At 42.0% G+C, this 10,264-nt stretch overlaps 1 protein-coding gene across 1 annotated transcript in view; it reads right to left on the bottom strand.

The window, feature by feature from the left end:
• LOC107728228 (protein NLRC3-like) overlaps window positions 1-10,264 on the bottom strand; it is a 67,061-nt gene that overhangs the window by 44,683 nt on the left and 12,114 nt on the right. The window lies entirely within an intron of this gene.

Here is a 10,264-nt window from a genome sequence, read left to right as displayed (position 1 = left end):
CTGTCAAGGCCTGGTCCTTATCCCTCAGGGGATTGAAACTGCTAAAAACCTAACTCAATCAACAGGAGAAAAGGACTCCCTCTGTTTGAGACCATTCAAGGACCAGATGTGCAGTGAAACTTTGACCAGCTTCAGCATAAATCGATAATCCAATAAACAAGAAAAACAGATTTACAGCTCCACGTCCGAGCGGGAAGATCAGCAGACCTACACCACGTGACTTTAGTGACCTCAGAAAATTCTTCCTTTCCTCCCTATTCCAGAAAACTGCGCTCTATTCGTTGCAACAAAGAAACCCAGAAGTTGTATGGACGATGTTCAACCGACAATAATTTAAAAACTCATCATAAGTAGTGAAAATGTATCCACAAATAATGTGTTTTATGTCTTTTATATGCTTGATATGTTTTATGTAATCGATGGAGTTTAATCAAGGTTTTATAACCCTTTTCAGCAGATAAAGCTAATAATATGTGTATAAATATGTGAAGTTTGGTGTTAAAGGAATGGTTGCAATAATTGCAGAACATTGAAATGAATGAAATGGTGATATTCGGTATCGTACGCATGTCACAACACTTATCAACAAAATCAACAAAATCTTCTAGGACATTTCCTCCACGTGATGAATGGAGCATTATGTTAATTTATGGAACCAACTTAACCAACTTGTGCTCACACGCTGCACCATCAAGCGATTGGGTCGTCCAGTAATTCTCAAACCTTCCGTTGAAACTTCGTGACTGCCAAAATCTTCAAAGTCTAAAGCCAAGCAAAGAAACTCTCAGAAGAACTTCAAGCATCACTCGCAACCAATCAGAGGCGCCGGGATTCCCTGGGACAAGCCACCGAGGAAACCCCTCTCAACTCAAACGCAAGTAAAACAAGGTCACCTTACTAGCTGGAAAACTGGTGCTGAATTGATCTTAAGCAGTAAATATAAGCCAATCTCTACTTTTGTGATTTTCTTGGTGCAATCTAAGAACGAATAACTTACTAGACGTTTGGGACTTCAGCCAAACTCCGTTAATCCTACTCCTTTGAACTGTATGTGTGTGTATGTGTGTGTGTGTCCATGTGTTTTTCATTAGTTTAGTGTAATGTATTAGAGTAGTTCAAATAAATTCTGGTTTCATTATAAAGAAGCAGTGTCTTGTGTTGTGTATTTTAAAGTTAAAACTTTGCCCAGATCTTGCTATCTAGCTCGTAGCTCATAAATTATCACTAGCATTTATTAACCTGTGGCCAAGGGATAATACAAATATCCAAATTGTTAAGATATACTGATGTTAACGTCTCGCTGGACGAACAGTTGATAAGGTGTAAACTATCAAATTTGGAATCAGTTCAATCAGGTTGATTTTGAATCTTCAGATTCGATTCCCCTCTCAAAAGAGTTAATTTCCTTACAGGGGAGATAGCACTGTCTAGGCAAGGGCTTAAAGAGACCGCTACTTAAAGACCCTAAGAAGGGGAGCAGTCACTGAGCTAGCACATAGATATCCTCAGATAGCTATGTCCTACAGGAAGGAGCTACTAGAAGTGGGACCGACCGAACTACCAGACCATAGAAATGGGCTGTCTGCTTAAACCCAAGAGGGGAGACAGCACTGTCTGGGCACAGGCTCTCAAGAGACCGCCATTCAAACTAGAGTAGGGGCCGAGCTCGCAGAAAGCTATCTTTCCTCTGGGCAAGGGGACCACTGCAATACCACCAGCAGTGGCTGTATAGTTAAACACAGAAGGGGAAACAGCACCACTACCAAACAGCTATCCACAGATAGCTATAGTCTGGAAAGGGTTAACTGCAGATAAAAATACAGCCAGCCTCAGATGGCTGTATTTACAGTAAACCTATCCTGCTACAACAGGGCTGGAATATGACAATCCACAGATGGCCATAATACATAGATCCCCTAAATCAGGTCAGTCCACTTTAGGCTAGCAGCCATTGTATCACTGACCAGAAACTCACAAGAGGGAGATTTCAGACCATCAGTAAAATATTCACTTCACAGCGAATATGTAAACATCATTAGTCCGAAGTCAGAGCCTGATGTAAGCAGTGGTCAATAACACAAGGGGGGGGGGTCAATAACAAAGATGATCAGGACGCGCCAGGCTCGGGACGTGGAGGATGACCGCGCCTCTTATTCAGCATGTTCCTAAGATCGTCTCTTCCCTTGTCAGCGGTAGGCTTTCCTCGCCGACTCCTAGAAAGGAGGAAGGGCGCGGTTAGCGATACTAGACTTCTGATCTTGTCTTTTAGTCTCAGCCCTAGACCGATCACCCCCCCCTTAAAAGAGGAATGAATTTCCTGAAGGCAGCCGATTGTGCCTTCGCCTCCCTGAACTTTCTTCCCGATGGCTGTGAGGTTAACCCACAGATGTCTCTCCATAGCCACCATCGCCGCCATTGAATGCCCAATAGCAACAGCAGTTTGCTTAGTAGTGCGGAGAGCCAAATCTGTGGTGCGGCACAGCTCTTCGACTGCCTCCGGCGGTGCAGCGCAGCTCTTCGACTGCCTCCGGCGACAAGCCTTTGCCCTCATCCAAATCCTTCAACAGATCAGCCTGATAGGCCTGTAACACCGCCATGGTGTGCAGAACACCACCAGCCAGACCTACTGCCACATACGCCCTGCCATTCAAGCGCGAAGTGGTCTGAAGCGCTACTGAGGGCAAGACGGGAGCCTTCAAAGAGGATGACTCACCCTGCGAGATATAGCTCGCAAATTGTCTGCTCAACAGGGGGCATCCCCGCGTGTCCGCGCTCGGCCACACCCTCAACATTCACATAATCTGCGTGTTGAAAGACATGCAGTTGAAAGGAATACGGTTTCCCCCAGGATTTAGATATCTTCGAGTGGAGATCTGGGAGAAACAGAAGACTGCAGAGGGCTGAACGATCAAGACCAGCCAGAAAACGCTCATCTAGCCGGCCGTGAGCCTGCGATCCCCACAAGCTGAGTTTCTGCCGTGCCTCAGCAGCAGCGGGACCCAACCCGCGAGGCGCAGACGCTTGCCCCTTTCCCCCCCCCTAAAAAAGGGCCAAACGTGATCGGAGCTTACGCATTGGAAATGATTCACAATGCTTACATTCGGCGCCCTCAAGCACCGAACGGGCGTGCTCCTCCCCCAGGCACATAACACACAAGTCGTGCGTGTCCTCAGGTATAAAAAAACTAGGACACGGAGGCACGCACTTCCTGAAATGCTCACCTGGGTTGACAGACATGGTAACACACTGCACTCCAAACAGACGGCTCCTGAAGACAGCAAAGAGGATGACATACTCGGCAGGTGCCCTATTATACTTCCGGGAATCCTGCCTATGACGTCATGGGCCAGGTGGGCCAATAGATTGGCGTGGTTTCACACGTGCTTCAGACACTGGTCATGCAGACTGCATTCCCAAATGTGCCCCCTAGGGGGCGCAGCGTGGAGTTCCCTACAAGGGGAACAAATATAACCCCAGGTATTTATTCAATACAGTGGCTAAATTTACGAAAAATAAAGCATCAACAAGTGTTGACATTTCCCAACAACACAGCAGTAATGACTTTATGAACTACTTTACTTCCAAGATCGATACTATTAGAGATAAAATTGTAACCATGCAGCCGTCCGCTACAGTATCACATCAGATAGTGCACTATAGATCCCCTGAGGAACAATTCCACTCATTCTCTACTATAGGAGAGGAAGAATTGTATAAACTTGTTAAATCATCTAAACAAACAACATGTATGTTAGACTCTATTCCATCTAAGCTCCTAAAAGAGGTGCTTCCAGAAGTCATAGATCCTCTTCTGACTATTATTAATTCATCATTGTCATTAGGATATGTCCCCAAAACCTTCAAACTGGCTGTTATTAAGCCTCTCATCAAAAAACCACAACTTGACCCCAAAGAACTAGTTAATTACAGACCGATCTCGAATCTCCCTTTTCTGTCCAAAATACTAGAAAAGGTAGTATCCTCACAATTATATTCCTTCTTAGAGAAAAATGGTATCTGTGAGGATTTCCAGTCAGGATTTAGACCGTATCATAGTACTGAGACTGCTCTAATGATCACTTACAAAAGACAGTTACAAATGATCATCTGATCGTGGTTGTATCTCTCGATTAGTGCTACTGGATCATAGTCGATATTAAAAACTGGATGACGAGTAATTTCTTACTGCTAAATTCTGAAAAAACAGGTTTTAATTATCGGACATAAAACCTCCGCATGTAATAACCTAGAATACTGTCTAAGACTTGATGGCTGCTCTGTTAATTCCTCGTCATCAGTTAGGAACCTAGGTGTGCTATTTGATAGCAATCTTTCTTTTGAAAGCTGCACTGGCTACCTATTAAACATCGTATAGATTTTAAGATCTTGCTTATTACTTATAAAGCCCTGAATGGTTTAGCACCCGTCGACTTGATTGCACAGATACTATTTAAACTGAACTGAGCTGGATGATGACTGAATTCAGTCACTGAATTCAATAATGAACTTTCACTCAAAATTGAGTGTTCACTATTGACATTTTGCATTATTGACACACTATTTTCCTATTTAATACTGTAAAGTTGCTTTGACACAATCTGTATTGTTAAAAGCGCCATACAAATAAAGGTGACTTGACTAAAGGTGACAAAATTATGACAAAATTATACCCCAATATAGGCCTATAATTTCATTATGGTAAAATACCCAGGATTCTGCAATGTCTATTTTAAAATCATAATTTAAAGTAATGTATTAGGTCTCTGCATTGTTCCAGAGATGGCTGTAGTTGTCAACTGAACGTGCGGGAGAAGCATTATTTCTAATTTGGCCAAAGAAACTTGTAAAATCTAAAATTTTCTATATTAATTTGTGCATTTTGAAAATGTTAACTAAAGATGCAAAAAGAAGTAAATATTTTACTTTTTCGGGCAGCATTTTGTGTATGGTTCTAATTTCAATCTTGGTTTTCAGCATAGCATTAAAGACTACAACAACCATTCTTTTTTTCTTTTTTTTCTCCGTCATGGTTAAAAAAGGGAAAATGAATGGACGCAAATGTACATGGACTAGGGGTAAAAGACCGAACTGTACAGTTCGCCACCCATGGTTCGATACGTATTTGTACCGCGATTAATCTCAGTTCTAACAAAGGCTATGGATGATATGTTTTGGCGAAAAAGCAAAGCTTCAAATACACATTTTGAATGACAGCTTTCGCTATTGCACAGCACAGACTTTGCGGTCTCGTGTCTGCGTCTGACTTAACAAAGCGTGTGCATGATAGAGCGCATCAGAAAGGAGCGCAATTATATTAACTGAAATATGTATTTTGATATATACTATGTTTCTTGTCAGACATCAAATTTACCCCGAGTTTTATTCCTTTTAAGAACATTAAATTTAATGAGATTAAAATAATGAGTCCCTTCAGAAGACTGAATGTGTTCCTGCGGACCATTCCACCTCTGACCAGCTGACACTTATTTTGTGCTTTTGTTTCTATTTATTATCTATAATTATATTTTTTCCCCTAGTAATTAAACAACTTAAGGCAAACTTTTAAATTAATCAATTATTATTTATTTATTTATTTATTAATAACCATACCATACCGTACCAAAACCATGACTCCAAAACAGCAATCCGTACCGAACCGTAAGAAACTTGAACCGTTACACCCCTAACATGAACCAATAAAGAACTAATTAAAGGGACAGCTCACCCAAAAATTAAAAAATGAATAAAAGAAAAGAAAAGAAAAAATTTAAAAAGAAATATTTCTTTCTAAAGCTGCTTTTTGTAATCTATATTTCTTGCTTTTCTCATGTAACAATAATGGCTTTAAATGATCTTTTGTGGGTAATTTCTCAGCCAAATATGATGTGCAATTAATATGCAATTATTAGAATAATTAATCACCACATTGTGTAATTAATACACACACACACACACACGCTGGTTTTCCTATCGTTATGGGTTCATTAGATAGACATAACTGTATTTTCTGTCCCCTTTACCCTACGCCTAACCCTACCCCCAAGCCTACCCCTCACAGAAAACCTTTTTCAAAACACTTCATTCTATATTACCTATAAGCTTGTTTCCTCATGGGGACCTAAAAATGTCCCCACAAGGCTAACCAGTACACACACACACACTACGGGTCAAAAGTTATATATAAAAAACACACAGACATACTCAAATAACATGCTCGACATACTTGAGTGTGTCCAGTGAACAGTTTGGATCCTCCAGTTTTTCAGAGAGCAGCTGGACTCCTGAATCTCCTGGGTGATTGTAGCTCAGATCCAGCTCTCTCAGGTGTGAGGGGTTTGAACTCAGAGCTGAAGACACATGACCACAGCCTTCCTCTGTCACCATACATCCAGACAACCTACAAACACAACAATAGTCCACATGATGTTAGTTTGACAATCAGACATTTGACTTCCATACATTTATTCTTATTTTAGACCTATTTATCCCTATACGTTAATGTCTTAAGGTTTAGGGCCATACTTTGAGTTTAAAATAAATTTCTCACTGGTGTTACCGCTCAACAAACAGCACTTGTTCAGGAAAAAAAAAATACAAACTTTCAACATCTCTTTCTATTTACATGTATTTGACATCACTTTCTACTGTCCTACATCAAACTTTTTGTAGATTCACCAAGAAAGGCGCACGGCAAGTCTGCTGTTTCTTTTCAGTTATCATAAATATTCTTATTAAATCTTAAATATTGTTGCATCCTCTAAAAACTCCTAGACTCATATAGATATACCCAGAGACACTGAAAAGTTTAAACAATAAAACCTAAAACCTCTTCCTGCTCAACATACTTGATTTTGTCCAGTGAGTAGTTTGAATCCTCCAGTTTTTCAGAGAGCAGCTTGACTCCTGAATCTCCCGGGTGATTGTAGCTCAGATCCAGCTCTCTCAGGTGTGAGGGGTTTGAACTCAGAGCTGAAGACACATGACCACAGCCTTCCTCTGTCACCATACATCCAGACAACCTACAAACACAACAATAGTCCACATGATGTTAGTTTGACAATCAGACATTTGACTTCCATACATTTATTCTTATTTTAGACCTATTTATCCCTATACGTTAATGTCTTAAGGTTTAGGGCCATACTTTGAGTTTAAAATAAATTTCTCACTGGTGTTACCGCTCAACAAACAGCACTTGTTCAGGAAAAAAAAAATACAAACTTTCAACATCTCTTTCTATTTACATGTATTTGACATCACTTTCTACTGTCCTACATCAAACTTTTTGTAGATTCACCAAGAAAGGCGCACGGCAAGTCTGCTGTTTCTTTTCAGTTATCATAAATATGCTTATTTATATATATATATATAAAAAAGATCTCTATGAAGAATTTCAGTCAGGTTTCAGGCCCCATCATAGCACAGAAACTGCACTTGTTACAATGACAAATTACTTGCTTCTTGCATCAGACCAAGGCTGCATCTCATTGCTAGTTTTACTTGATCTTAGTGCTGGTTTTGAATAAATCTTTTCAAAAAAGTAATAAAATTAAAAACTCAAAAAACTAAAACTAAAAAAATAATAATAATACAATTTTAAGCAAAAAGTGACAGTTTTCAAATACGCTGCATCCTTTGCAAACTGTTTGATCCTATTCCTTTTGCTGATCTGGTCTTACAAAAGCACTGCCAGAGTTTTCATTTTCTTATCAAGTCATGGCAAGGGTGCACCAGATGGGATGGGGGAACAGCTAGAGAGAACAGCTGACAGGTCGATTTGCAAGGTTAAGAAAGTTCCTGATGCAAAAAGCAATCATATTGATGCGTAATGTACAGTAGGTTACTGCGCACAACACCAACAGCACAGATGCATACAGCAACAGATGTACAGTCCTGTTATCAGCTCTGTTTAAACTGGCCAATATACATTTGAACACTGACAGCGTATGTACTGTACTGTAAGTGATCCTCACTGTCATTAAAACATTAAAATGTAGCATGTCACGGGAAAAGTTCTCCAAAAGCAACACATCCTACTGAAATATCTGTTTACAGCTTGAATACACATACATTTCTAACTCCTGGATACTGATGTTTTGTCATTTGTATGCTTAACTCAACACTTTTTTCAACACTTTATTTTTGTTAAAAAAATTATTCCTACCCTAATCCAAGAATGTAATTCTAACAGTGTTACCTGAAGTCTCTAAATGACTTAGAGATTTGTGTAAAAGATAAATAATTGCATCATTTACCCCAACACCAGTTTTGTAAGTGAACTGTAGTTTATCCTCAGCAGCACACAATAGCTGCTGAATATCATTTAAAACCAATCTCTCAAAGACCTCCATCAACTGAGACCATTAAAGCTATTGGTCTATAATGTGCAAACTCAGTGGGATCAGTTTTCTTAGGGACTGGTACTACACATGATGTCTTCCATAAAACGGGTACCCTTTCCAAGCGCAAGCTCAAATTGAAAATGTAATGAATCACCCAACAGGTTTGATCAGCAAGGGCTTTAAGAACTCCAGTACTAATACCATCAGGGCCTGCAGATTTCTTCTTTTTAATTCTCCTCAACCCACTTCTTACTTGAACCATTGATAAAGCAAACTTAGGAACAGACTCACAAGTGGGAAAATAAGATGATTTTAAAACTGAAGGTGGATCTAAATAGGGACTCTGCCATATACCATCAAGAGGGGAACATTTTAAAACACTAGATCCTCCATCAAATCTATTAAAAAATATATTCAATTCGTCCACCCATGTCTGGCCACCAGAGGCAGTGTGTCCCTGTACTCTATTTCCATTACCAGACATCCTGTTTGAATCACTCCATACCTCTCACATTATTTTGTTGTAATTTTTTTTCAGTTTTTAACTTATAACACTCCTTCCCCTCTTTAATTTTTACTTTTAGTAATTTCTGTACCCACTTCAGCTCCTCTCTATCCCCCACTAAGAAGGCCCGTCTCGCTGGCTTCTGCGGACCATCAGCCTCGGCTATGCGATTCAGTTCGCCCGGCGTCCCCCCAAGTTCAGTGGCATCCGCTTCACGACAGTGAAGGCGGCCGATGCTCCTGTCTTGTGTGCAGAGATCGCAGTCCTACTGACAAAGGATGCGACAGAGCCGGTCTCTCCAGCCGATATGAAGACAGGGTTTTACAGCCCCTACTTCATTGTACCCAAGAAAGACGGTAGGTTATGACCAATCTTGGACCTGAGTGTCTTGAACCGGGCCCTTCACCGGTTACCGTTCAAGATGTTGACGCAGAAACGCATCTTTGGGTGCATCCGTCCCCGAGATTGGTTTGCAGCGATCGACCTGAAGGACGCGTACTTTCATGTGTCGATCCTTCCGCACCACAGACCAATTCTGCGGTTCGCGTTCGAAGGACGCGCATATCAGTACAAGGTCCTGCCCTTCAGGCTGTCCCTGTCTCCCCATGTCTTCACGAAAGTCGCGGAGGGGGCTCTTGTTCCCCTCAAGAGAGCAGGGTGTTCGCATCCTCAACTATCTCGTCGATTGGCTTATACTAGCACTCTCGGGTCTCGGGTTCAGTTGTGCGAGCACAGGGACCTGGTGCTCCGGCACCTCAGCCAGTTGGGTCTTCGGGTCAACTGGGAAAAGAACAAACTCTCCCCGACGAAGAGGATCTCTTTTCTCGGTATGGAGTTGGATTCGGTCGAACAGACAGCATGCCTCACAGAGGAACGTGCGTGGTCGGTGCTGAACTGTTTGAATTCATTCAAGGGCAGGACGGCGGTCCCACTGAAACTATTTCAGAGGCTCCTGAGGCATATGGAAGCTGCAGCGGCAGTTATGCCGCTGGGGCTGCTTCATATAAGACCGCTTCAGCACTGGCTTATTGGCCGAGTCCCGAGGTGGACATGGCAGCACGGCACTCACTGGGTTCAAGTTACACCGGCCTGTCGCCAAACCTTCACCCCGTGTTCAGACCTTATGTTCCTCCGGGCCGGAGTGCCCCTAGAACAGGTCTCCAGGCATGCTGTGGTTTACACGGATGCCTCCACCACCGACTGGGGGGCCACGTACAACGGGAACGCAGTGTCGGGGTTATGGACGGGCCCCCAACTGCACTGGCATATCAATTGCCTAGAGTTGTTAGCAGTGCGCCTTGCATTGAGTCGTCTCAAAGGGCGCTTATGAGGCAAGCACGTGCTGATCTGAACGGACAACACGGCGACCGTTGCGTACATCAACCGACAAGGTGGTCTACGCTCCCGTCGCATGTCG

The sequence above is a fragment of the Sinocyclocheilus rhinocerous genome, unplaced genomic scaffold (assembly GCF_001515625.1).
Source record: "Sinocyclocheilus rhinocerous isolate Xijiao unplaced genomic scaffold, SAMN03320098_v1.1 scaffold3874, whole genome shotgun sequence".
Classification (NCBI taxonomy): Eukaryota; Metazoa; Chordata; class Actinopteri; order Cypriniformes; family Cyprinidae; genus Sinocyclocheilus; species Sinocyclocheilus rhinocerous.
This window is presented reverse-complemented; position numbering and strand designations above follow the sequence as displayed.